This window comes from Amblyraja radiata, chromosome 41, assembly GCF_010909765.2.
Source record: "Amblyraja radiata isolate CabotCenter1 chromosome 41, sAmbRad1.1.pri, whole genome shotgun sequence".
NCBI lineage: Eukaryota > Metazoa > Chordata > Chondrichthyes > Rajiformes > Rajidae > Amblyraja > Amblyraja radiata.
In genome coordinates, this window is record NC_045996.1 from 2,538,436 (window position 1) to 2,547,792 (window position 9,357).

The window sequence follows — 9,357 nt, forward strand, 5'->3', positions numbered from 1 at the left end:
TGTCAGGAGCTGGAGAGTTGGTTGAGAGCAGTGGACCGGTCGGGGCTTCCCGGCAAGTTCAAGGCATGGATTTACCATCATGGTGTCCTGCCAAGGATACTCTGGCCACTGCTTGTCTACGAAGTCCCAATATCCATCGTAGAGAGATTGGAGAGGAAAGTCAGCAGCTTTCTCAGAAGGTGGCTGGGACTGCCCAGGAGCCTTAGCAGCATCGCCCTTTACGGAAATAACACCAAGCTCCAGCTGCCCCTGAAGTCCCTGGAGGAGGAGTTCAAGGTGACTCGGGCCAGAGAGGTGATGCTGTACAGGGACTCCAGCGACCCCAAGGTGGCTCAAGCAGGGGTGGAGGTGGAAACTGGGAGGAAGTGGAGAGCCGGCGAAGCCGTGCTGCAAGCAGAGTCTCGGATACGCCACAGAGTCCTGGTGGGAACAGTGACTCGGGGAAGAGCTGGCCTGGGAATCTTCCCATCCCCCAGTTTGACAAGGCCAAGGGGAAGGAGAGGCGCAGGCTGGTCCAGGAGGAAGTGAGGGCAGTGGTGGAGGAGGAGAGGTGTACCAGAGCAGTGGGATTGAGGCAGCAGGGAGCCTGGACAAGGTGGGAGCAGGCCATGGACCGAAAAGTCACATGGACTGAGCTCTGGCACGCTGAACCACAGCGCATCAAATTCCTGGTCCAGGCAGTGTATGATGTCCTGCCCAGCCCATCGAACCTCTTCATCTGGGGCAAAGCGGAATCTCCAGATTGCCCGCAATGCTCAGGCAAGGGGAGCCCATCCTGAGCTGTTGCCCAAAGGCTCTTGGGCAGGGCCGGTACACATGGCGTCACGACCAGGTTCTTAATCCCATTGCAGAAGCCATCAGCAAGGGAATCGGCAGCTGTAGACGCGAACGCCCCACCACCAAGATGATCACCTTCGTGAAGGCCGGAGTGCAGCTGCCAAGAACCACAGCAGCCAGGAATCAGTCAGGAATCCTGGCGACTGCGCAGGACTGGCAGCTTTCCGTAGACCTGGTGAAACAGCTGAAGTTCCCACGGCACATTGAAACGACCACCCTGAGGCCAGATATCCTCCTGGTCTCAGAGGCGACCAAAAACATCGTCTTGTTGGAACTGACAATGCCGTTGGAGGACCGTCTGGAGGAGGTCCACGAGAGGAAGATGGCCAAGCATGAAGAGCTGGTCAAAGACTGCCGCAAGCAGGGCCGGACGGCAAGTGTATGCCCATCGAGGTTGGCTGCAGAGGTTTTGCAGGGCAATCGCTCTACAAAGCCTTGAGTGCACTGGGCATCAACGGAGTGGCGAGGAGAAAGGCCATCAAGAACACCACAGAGACAGCGGAGAAGGCCTCGAGATGGCTCTGGATCAGGAAAGAAGGTCCATGGGGATGAGTGAATGCCACCTGAACACAAGTCGTGGTCTGATCAACTACGGCTGGGTCGCCTGGGTGAGGGTGTCTGATGTTGAAAGACCCGAAACACCCAATGACCCCAGGTTACATCACTGATGATGTGTTCAGGAGCATCTATCGATGTATTTGTAGCAAACACAAACCAAGAACAGTGCAGAATACATTATTATACATAGAAACATAGAAAATAGGTGTAGGAGTATGCCATTCGGCCCTTCGAGCCTGCACCGCCATTCAATATGATGATGGCTGATCATCCAAATCAATATCCCATACCTGCCTTCTCTCCATACCTCCTGATCCCTTTAGCCACAAGGGCCACACCTAACTCCCTCTTAAATCCAGCCAATGAACTGGCCTTAACTGCCTTCTGTGGCAGAAAATTCCACAGATTCACCACTCTCTGTGTAAAAAATGATTTTCTCATCGCGGTCATAAAAGACTTCCCTCTTATCCTTAAACTGTGACCCCTTGTTCTGGACTTCCCCAACATCGGGAATAATTTTCCTGCATCTAGCCTGTCCAACCCCTTAAGAATTATGTACGTTTCTATAAGATCCCCCCTCAATCTTTTAAATTCTAGCGTGTACAAGCCAAGTCTATCCAGTCTTTCTCCATATGAAAGTCCTGCCATCCCAGGAATCAGTCTGGTGAACCTTCTCTGTACTCCCTCTATGGCAAGAATGTCTTTCCTCGGATTACGAGAACAAAACTGTATGCAATACTCCAGGTGTGGTACAACTGCAGTAGAACCTCCCTGCTCTTATACTCAAATCCTTTTGCTATGAATGCTAACATGCCATTCGCTTTCTTCACTGCCTGCTGCACCTGCATGCCTACTTTCAATGACTGGTGTACCATGACACCCAGGTCTCGTTGCATCTCCCCTTTTCCTAATCGGCCACCATTCAGATAATAGTCTACTTTCCTGTTTTTGCCACCAAAGTGGATAACCTCACATTTATCCACATTACACTGCATCTGCCATATATTTTCCCACTCACCCAAACTATCCAAGTCACCTTGCAGCCTCCTAGCATCCTCCTCACAGCTAACACTGCCCCCCAGCTTCGTGTCATCCGCAAACTTGGAGATGTTGCATTCAATTCCCTCATCCAGATCATTAATATAGAAACATAGAAACATAGAAATTAGGTGCAGGAGTAGGCCATTCGGCCCTTCGAGCCTGCACCGCCATTCAATATGATCATGGCTGATCATCCAACTCAGTATCCCTTTGATATATATTGTAAATAGCTGGGGTCCCAGCACTGAGCCTTGCGGTACCCCACTAGTCACTGCCTGCCATTCTGAAAAGGACCCATTTACTCCTACTCTTTGCTTCCTGTCTGCCAGCCAGTTCTCTATCCACATCAATACTGAACCCCCAATACCGTGTGCCTTAAGTTTGCATACTAATCTCTTATATGGGACCTTGTCGAACGCCTTCTGAAAGTCCACATATAACACGTCCACTGGTTCTCCCTTATCCACTCTACTAGTTACATCCTCGAAAAATTCTATAAGATTCGTCAGACATGATTTACCGTTCATAAATCCATGCTGACTTTGTCCAATTAATTCACCACTTTCCAAAGGTGCTGATATCCCATCTTTAATAACTGACTCCAGCATTTCCCCCACTACCGATGTTAGACTAACTGGTCTGTAGCTATCCACTCATGTGGTCCCCTGGGGTGATCTCCCTTTCCTACTTTGAGGGGTGTCCCCACTGGACTTTTCCCCTAAGTCCTTCAATCGACAAAGCATTAAACAGAATATCTTGCCGTACTTTTAAAGAGATCAGTAGAGATGGGTAGTTGATGGGCGGTATGGACTTGGTGGGTCAACAGAACTGTATCTATGCTGTATGACTCTACGCCCTCTGGAGTACACTGCTGTTGGAATGGAGGTGTGTGTGTTTGTGGGGGGGGGGGGGGGGGGGGGGGGGGGGGGGGGTGTAGTGAACAGTTTACATCAGTGAGTGTGAATAAATTACATCCCCGAAACGTCACCCATTCCTTTTCTCCAGAGATGCTGCCTGACGCACTGAGATTCTCCAGTCTTTTGTGCAAAAAAAGCAAATGCAGTTCCTTCCTGCGCATATTGGGATGCGTCTCGCTTTGCTCCGGGAATCTAGAATAGAATGCGAGTAGGAAGCAGCAATCTTCCTTTCATCAAATCACTGGGGAAATGTGAGGGACCAAAAATCTATCGGCGATTAGCAGTGAATAGTAATTATGAAATAGCGATGTAATTCGCTTTAATTCATACGAACCGTCCATAAAGTTGCATGAGAATGGTGCACATGAATTAAATCTGGTGCACATGAATTAAAATTGTTCAACCTGCGATGGCCGGGAATCGAACCCGGGTCAACTGCTTGGAAGGCAGCTATGCTCACCACTATACCACCATCGCTACATAGCAATGGAGGACTTCAGGTACTGAATATCTCCAGTGCTGTACGAGTTGATCAACTTTTGTCGTACTGCTTGCTGACGGATCATTTCTCACTCTGCTGCAGTTCCAGTTCCGCCCGCTTGATGCGCCCATCCTCCAGCCAACAGAAATAACACAACACCCGGTTAAACTTCACCCGGGATCAGATTCATGTTGAGAGTCGACACCGGCAACCACTTACGAATTCCCGATGAGTTGCAAATTTTTCCCTGCATCTCACATGAGCAACTGGATATTCATTATTCCTTCTCTTCAGAGATGCTCCCCCATGCACCCCCCCCCCCCCCCCCCCTTCCCATCCCCCATTCCATCTCTCGGGAGAAAGTGATGTTCAAAGATGGAACGTATCTGAAAAAGAACCTTTATCATTAAATATTGCTAGTATCATACTCTGTGGTGTTAAGATGTCTTTGCACAAAATATCCTTCACACTCATATATATCCTATCTCCGGGTGACATCCCATCTCTTGCTCAAGGGGTACCTTCACCACATTTAGTCCCTCAATGTCCAGTACTTGATGGTACACAAAAATGCTGGAGAAACTCAGCGGGTGCAGCAGCATCCATGGAGGGAAGGAAATAGGTAACGTTTCGGGCCGAAACCCTTCTTCAGACTGATAGGGGTGGCGGGGAGAAGGAAGGAAAAAGGAGGAGGAGGAGCCCGATGGCTGATGAAGGGGAGGAGACAGCAAGGGCTAACAAAATTGGGAGAATTCAATGTTAATGCCCGCAGGCTGCAGACTCCCCAAGCGGAATATGAGGTGCTGTTCCTCCAATTGCCGGTGTTGCTCACTCTGGCAATGGAGGAGACCCAGGACAGAGAGGTCGGATTGGGAATGGGAGGGGGAATTGAAGTGCTGAGCCACCGGGAGGTCAGGTAGGTTCTTGCGGACCGAGCCGAGGTGTTCGGCGAAACGATCGCCCAACCTCCGCTTAGTCTCACCGATGTAGATCAGCTGACATCTCGAGCAGCGGATGCAGTAGATGAGGTTGGAGGAGATACAGGTGAACCTTTGTCGCACCTGGAACGACTGCTTGGGTCCTTGAATAGAGTCGAGGGGGGAGGTAAAGGGACAGGTGTTGCATTTCTTGCGGTTGCAATGGAAAGTGCCCGGGGAAGGGGTGGTACGGGAGGGAAGGGGAAAATTGACAAGGGAGTTGCGGAGGGAGCAGTATTTGCGGAAGGCAGACATGGGGGGAGATGGGAAGATGTGGCGAGTGGTGGGGTCACGTTGGAGGTGGCGGAAATGACGGAGGATTATTTGTTGTACGTGACGGCTGGTGTGTGAAAGGTGAGGACTAGGGGGACTCTGCCCTTGTTGCGAGTGCGGGGATGGGGAGAGAGAGCAGTGTTGCGGGGTATGGAAGATACCCTGGTGCGAGCCTCATCTATGGTGGTGGAGGGGAACCCCCGTTCCCTGAAGAATGAGGACATTTCAGATGCCCTGGCGTGGAACGCCTCATCCTGGGAGTAGATGCGGCGTAGGCGGAGGAATTGGGATTAGGGGATGGAGTCCTTACAGGAAGCAGGGTGGGAAGAAGTGTAGTCCAGATAGCCATGGGAGTCAGTGGGTTTATAGTGGATGTCGGTCAGAAGTCTATCACCTGCGATGGAGATAGTGAGGTCAAGGAATGGTAGGGAAGTGTCGGAAATAGTCCAGGTGTATTTGAGTGCCGGGTGGAAGTTGGTGGTGAAGTGGATGAAGTCAGTCAGTTGTGTGTGGGTGCAGGAGGGGGCCCCAAAGCAGTCGTCGATGTAACGGAGGTAGAGGTCGGGGATGGGTCCCTGGTACGTATTGAACAAGGATTGTTCGACGCACCCGACAAAGAGGCAGGCGTAGCTGGGGCCCATGCGTGACCCCATAGCTACGCCTTGTATTTGGAGGAAATGGGAGGAGTCAAACGTGGAGTTATTGAGAGTAAGGAGGAGAGTGTCAGTGGCTGGGTATAGGTTGCTCCTCTGGTCGAGGAAGAACCGGAGGGCGTTGAGGCCATCTTGGTGGGGGATGGAGGTGTAGAGTGACTGGACGTCCATGGTGAAGATGAGGGGGTGAGGGCCTAGAGAATGGAATGCGCAGAGGCGGCGGAGAGTGTCTGAGGTGTCTTGAACATAGGTAGGAAGGGATTTGACCAAGGGGGATAGGATGGAGTCAAGGTATGTGGAGATGAGTTCGGTGCGGCACGAAGAGGCAGAGACAATGAGTCTGCCGTAGAAATCTATCACCTGCGATGGAGATAGTGGGAAGTGTACCTCTCCGGGGTCCAGCACTTGACGTCCGTTTCTGAAAGTGTCCCTAGTAACAGCACGCATATGAGACAGTCTTTTGTTTCGGAGCTATTTGCAATGAACATGACAAGGACCGTTGCATTATTCTTCAGACCCTCTTCACAAATCCATACTCTGCGAAGAGGTGGGCAACCATCTCATCTGCAGACGGAAATAGGCCCTTTGGTCCACCAAGTCCGCGACGACCAGCGATCCCTGCAAACCACCACTATCCGACATACACTAGGGACAATTTAAAATATTACCAAAGCTATTTAACCTACAAACCTGCACATCTTTGGAGTACGGGAGGAAACCAGAGAACCCGGACAAAACCTATGCAAGTCATCGGGAGAATGTACGTACAGATATCTCCCGTAGTCAGGATCGAACCTACGACTTTGGTGCTGTAAGACAGCAACTCGACAGCTGAGCCACTGCTGAGTCAGACAAACTGGCCCGTCTGCTCAAGGAACCAGGCCACGGGATCCATCGAGTTATTGTTGTGCAGTGGCTGCAGGATGTTCCATGCTGATCACTGCACAATGGACATGGTCAAAGGTGTTAGTCTGGAAAAGACTTATCCACAAAGGACAGGTCATTCAGTAATGTCCAGCTGATCGCTGCCAGGCCCATCCTTCACAAAACTGGGGGCAGGTAGAACCTCAGCAGGTATTGATATTTGATGTCCACATGCTTCGGCTCTGTGCACAACTTGATACAAAGTATCTGGATTTTTTTCACCAAAATAAACTTGCTTCAGAATAATAAATATATACAAACCAAGAACAGTGCAGAATACGTGATTATGCCAGGCATCCGATCCACTCATGTGGTCCCATGGGGTGATCTCCCTTTCCTACTTTGAGGGGTGTCCCCACTGGACTGCCCTAAATCCTTCAGTCGTCAAAGCATTAAACAGAATATTTGGCCGTACTTTTAAAGAGAGCAGTAGAGATGGGTAGTTGATGCCGGTATGGACTTGGTGGGTCAACAGAACTGTGTCTGTGCTGTATGACTCTACGCCCTCTGGAGAACACTGCTGTTGGAATGGGGGGGGGGGGGGAGGGGGGGTGGAGATATTCAGTGAGAGTGTAGTGGAAATTTTACACCAGTGAGAGTGAAGACATCACATCCCCGAAACGTCACCCATACATTTTCTCCAAATATGCTGCATGACGCGCTTAGATACTCCACCTTTTGTGCAAAAGAGCAAATGCAATTCATTCCTGCACATATTGGGATGTGTCTCGCTTTGCTCTGGGAATCTGGAATAGAATGCGAGTCAGAAGCAGCACTGATCATTTCATCAATTCACTGGGAAAATGTGAGGGACGAAAATTCTAATGCCGATTCGCTGTGAATAGTACATGCAAATAGCGATGGAAGTTGCTTACACTCGTACGAACCGTCCACAAAGTTACATGAGAATTTGTTAACGTGGAACCCTCAAGTTCTGAAGAAGGGTTTCGGCCCGAAACGTCGCCTATTTCCTTCGCTCCATAGATGCTGCTGCTCCCGCTTAGTTTCCCCAGCAATTTTGTGAACCTTCGATATTCCAGCATCTGCAGTTCCCTTTTGAACACTGCAAGTTAATCTGGTGCTCGTGAATTAAAATAGTTCAAACTGCGATGGCCGGGAATCGAACCCGGGTCAACTGCTTGGAAGGCAGCTATGCTCACCACTATACCACCATCGCTACATAGCAATGGAGGACTTCAGGTACTGAATATCTCCAGTGCTGTACGAGTTGATCAACTTTTGTCGTACTGCTTGCTGACGGATCATTTCTCACTCTGCTGCAGTTCCAGTTCCGCCCACTTGATGCGCCCATCCTCCAGCCAACAGAAATAACACAACACCCGGTTAAACTTCACCCGGGATCAGATTCATGTTGAGAGTCGACACCGGCAACCACTTACGAATTCCCGATGAGTTGCAAATTTTTCCCTGCATCTCACATGAGCAACTGGATATTCATTATTCCTTCTCTTCAGAGATGCTCCCCCCTGCACCCCCCCCCCCCCCCCCCTTCCCATCCCCCATTCCATCTCTCGGGAGAAAGTGATGTTCAAAGATGGAACGTATCTGAAAAAGAACCTTTATCATTAAATATTGCTAGTATCATACTCTGTGGTGTTAAGATGTCTTTGCACAAAATATCCTTCACACTCATATATATCCTATCTCCGGGTGACATCCCATCTCTTGCTCAAGGGGTACCTTCACCACATTTAGTCCCTCAATGTCCAGTACTTGATGGTACACAAAAATGCTGGAGAAACTCAGCGGGTGCAGCAGCATCCATGGAGGGAAGGAAATAGGTAACGTTTCGGGCCGAAACCCTTCTTCAGACTGATAGGGGTGGCGGGGAGAAGGAAGGAAAAAGGAGGAGGAGGAGCCCGATGGCTGATGAAGGGGAGGAGACAGCAAGGGCTAACAAAATTGGGAGAATTCAATGTTAATGCCCGCAGGCTGCAGACTCCCCAAGCGGAATATGAGGTGCTGTTCCTCCAATTGCCGGTGTTGCTCACTCTGGCAATGGAGGAGACCCAGGACAGAGAGGTCGGATTGGGAATGGGAGGGGGAGTTGAAGTGCTGAGCCACCGGGAGGTCAGGTAGGTTCTTGCGGACCGAGCCGAGGTGTTCGGCGAAACGATCGCCCAACCTCCGCTTAGTCTCACCGATGTAGATCAGCTGACATCTCGAGCAGCGGATGCAGTAGATGAGGTTGGAGGAGATACAGGTGAACCTTTGTCGCACCTGGAACGACTGCTTGGGTCCTTGAATAGAGTCGAGGGGGGAGGTAAAGGGACAGGTGTTGCATTTCTTGCGGTTGCAATGGAAAGTGCCCGGGGAAGGGGTGGTACGGGAGGGAAGGGGAAAATTGACAAGGGAGTTGCGGAGGGAGCAGTATTTGCGGAAGGCAGACATGGGGGGAGATGGGAAGATGTGGCGAGTGGTGGGGTCACGTTGGAGGTGGCGGAAATGACGGAGGATTATTTGTTGTACGTGACGGCTGGTGTGTGAAAGGTGAGGACTAGGGGGACTCTGCCCTTGTTGCGAGTGCGGGGATGGGGAGAGAGAGCAGTGTTGCGGGGTATGGAAGATACCCTGGTGCGAGCCTCATCTATGGTGGTGGAGGGGAACCCCCGTTCCCTGAAGAATGAGGACATTTCAGATGCCCTGGCGTGGAACGCCTCATCCTGGGAGTAGAT

The 9,357-nt window shown here is 50.7% G+C and overlaps 2 non-coding genes across 2 annotated transcripts; both read right to left on the bottom strand.

The window, feature by feature from the left end:
* Positions 1–3,758: 3,758 nt before the first annotated feature.
* trnag-ucc lies at positions 3,759–3,830 on the bottom strand. Its single transcript has one exon. It is a non-coding gene; the product is annotated as a tRNA-Gly (tRNA).
* A 3,936-nt stretch (positions 3,831–7,766) lies between these two features.
* trnag-ucc lies at positions 7,767–7,838 on the bottom strand. Its single transcript has one exon. It is a non-coding gene; the product is annotated as a tRNA-Gly (tRNA).
* Positions 7,839–9,357: the final 1,519 nt, after the last annotated feature.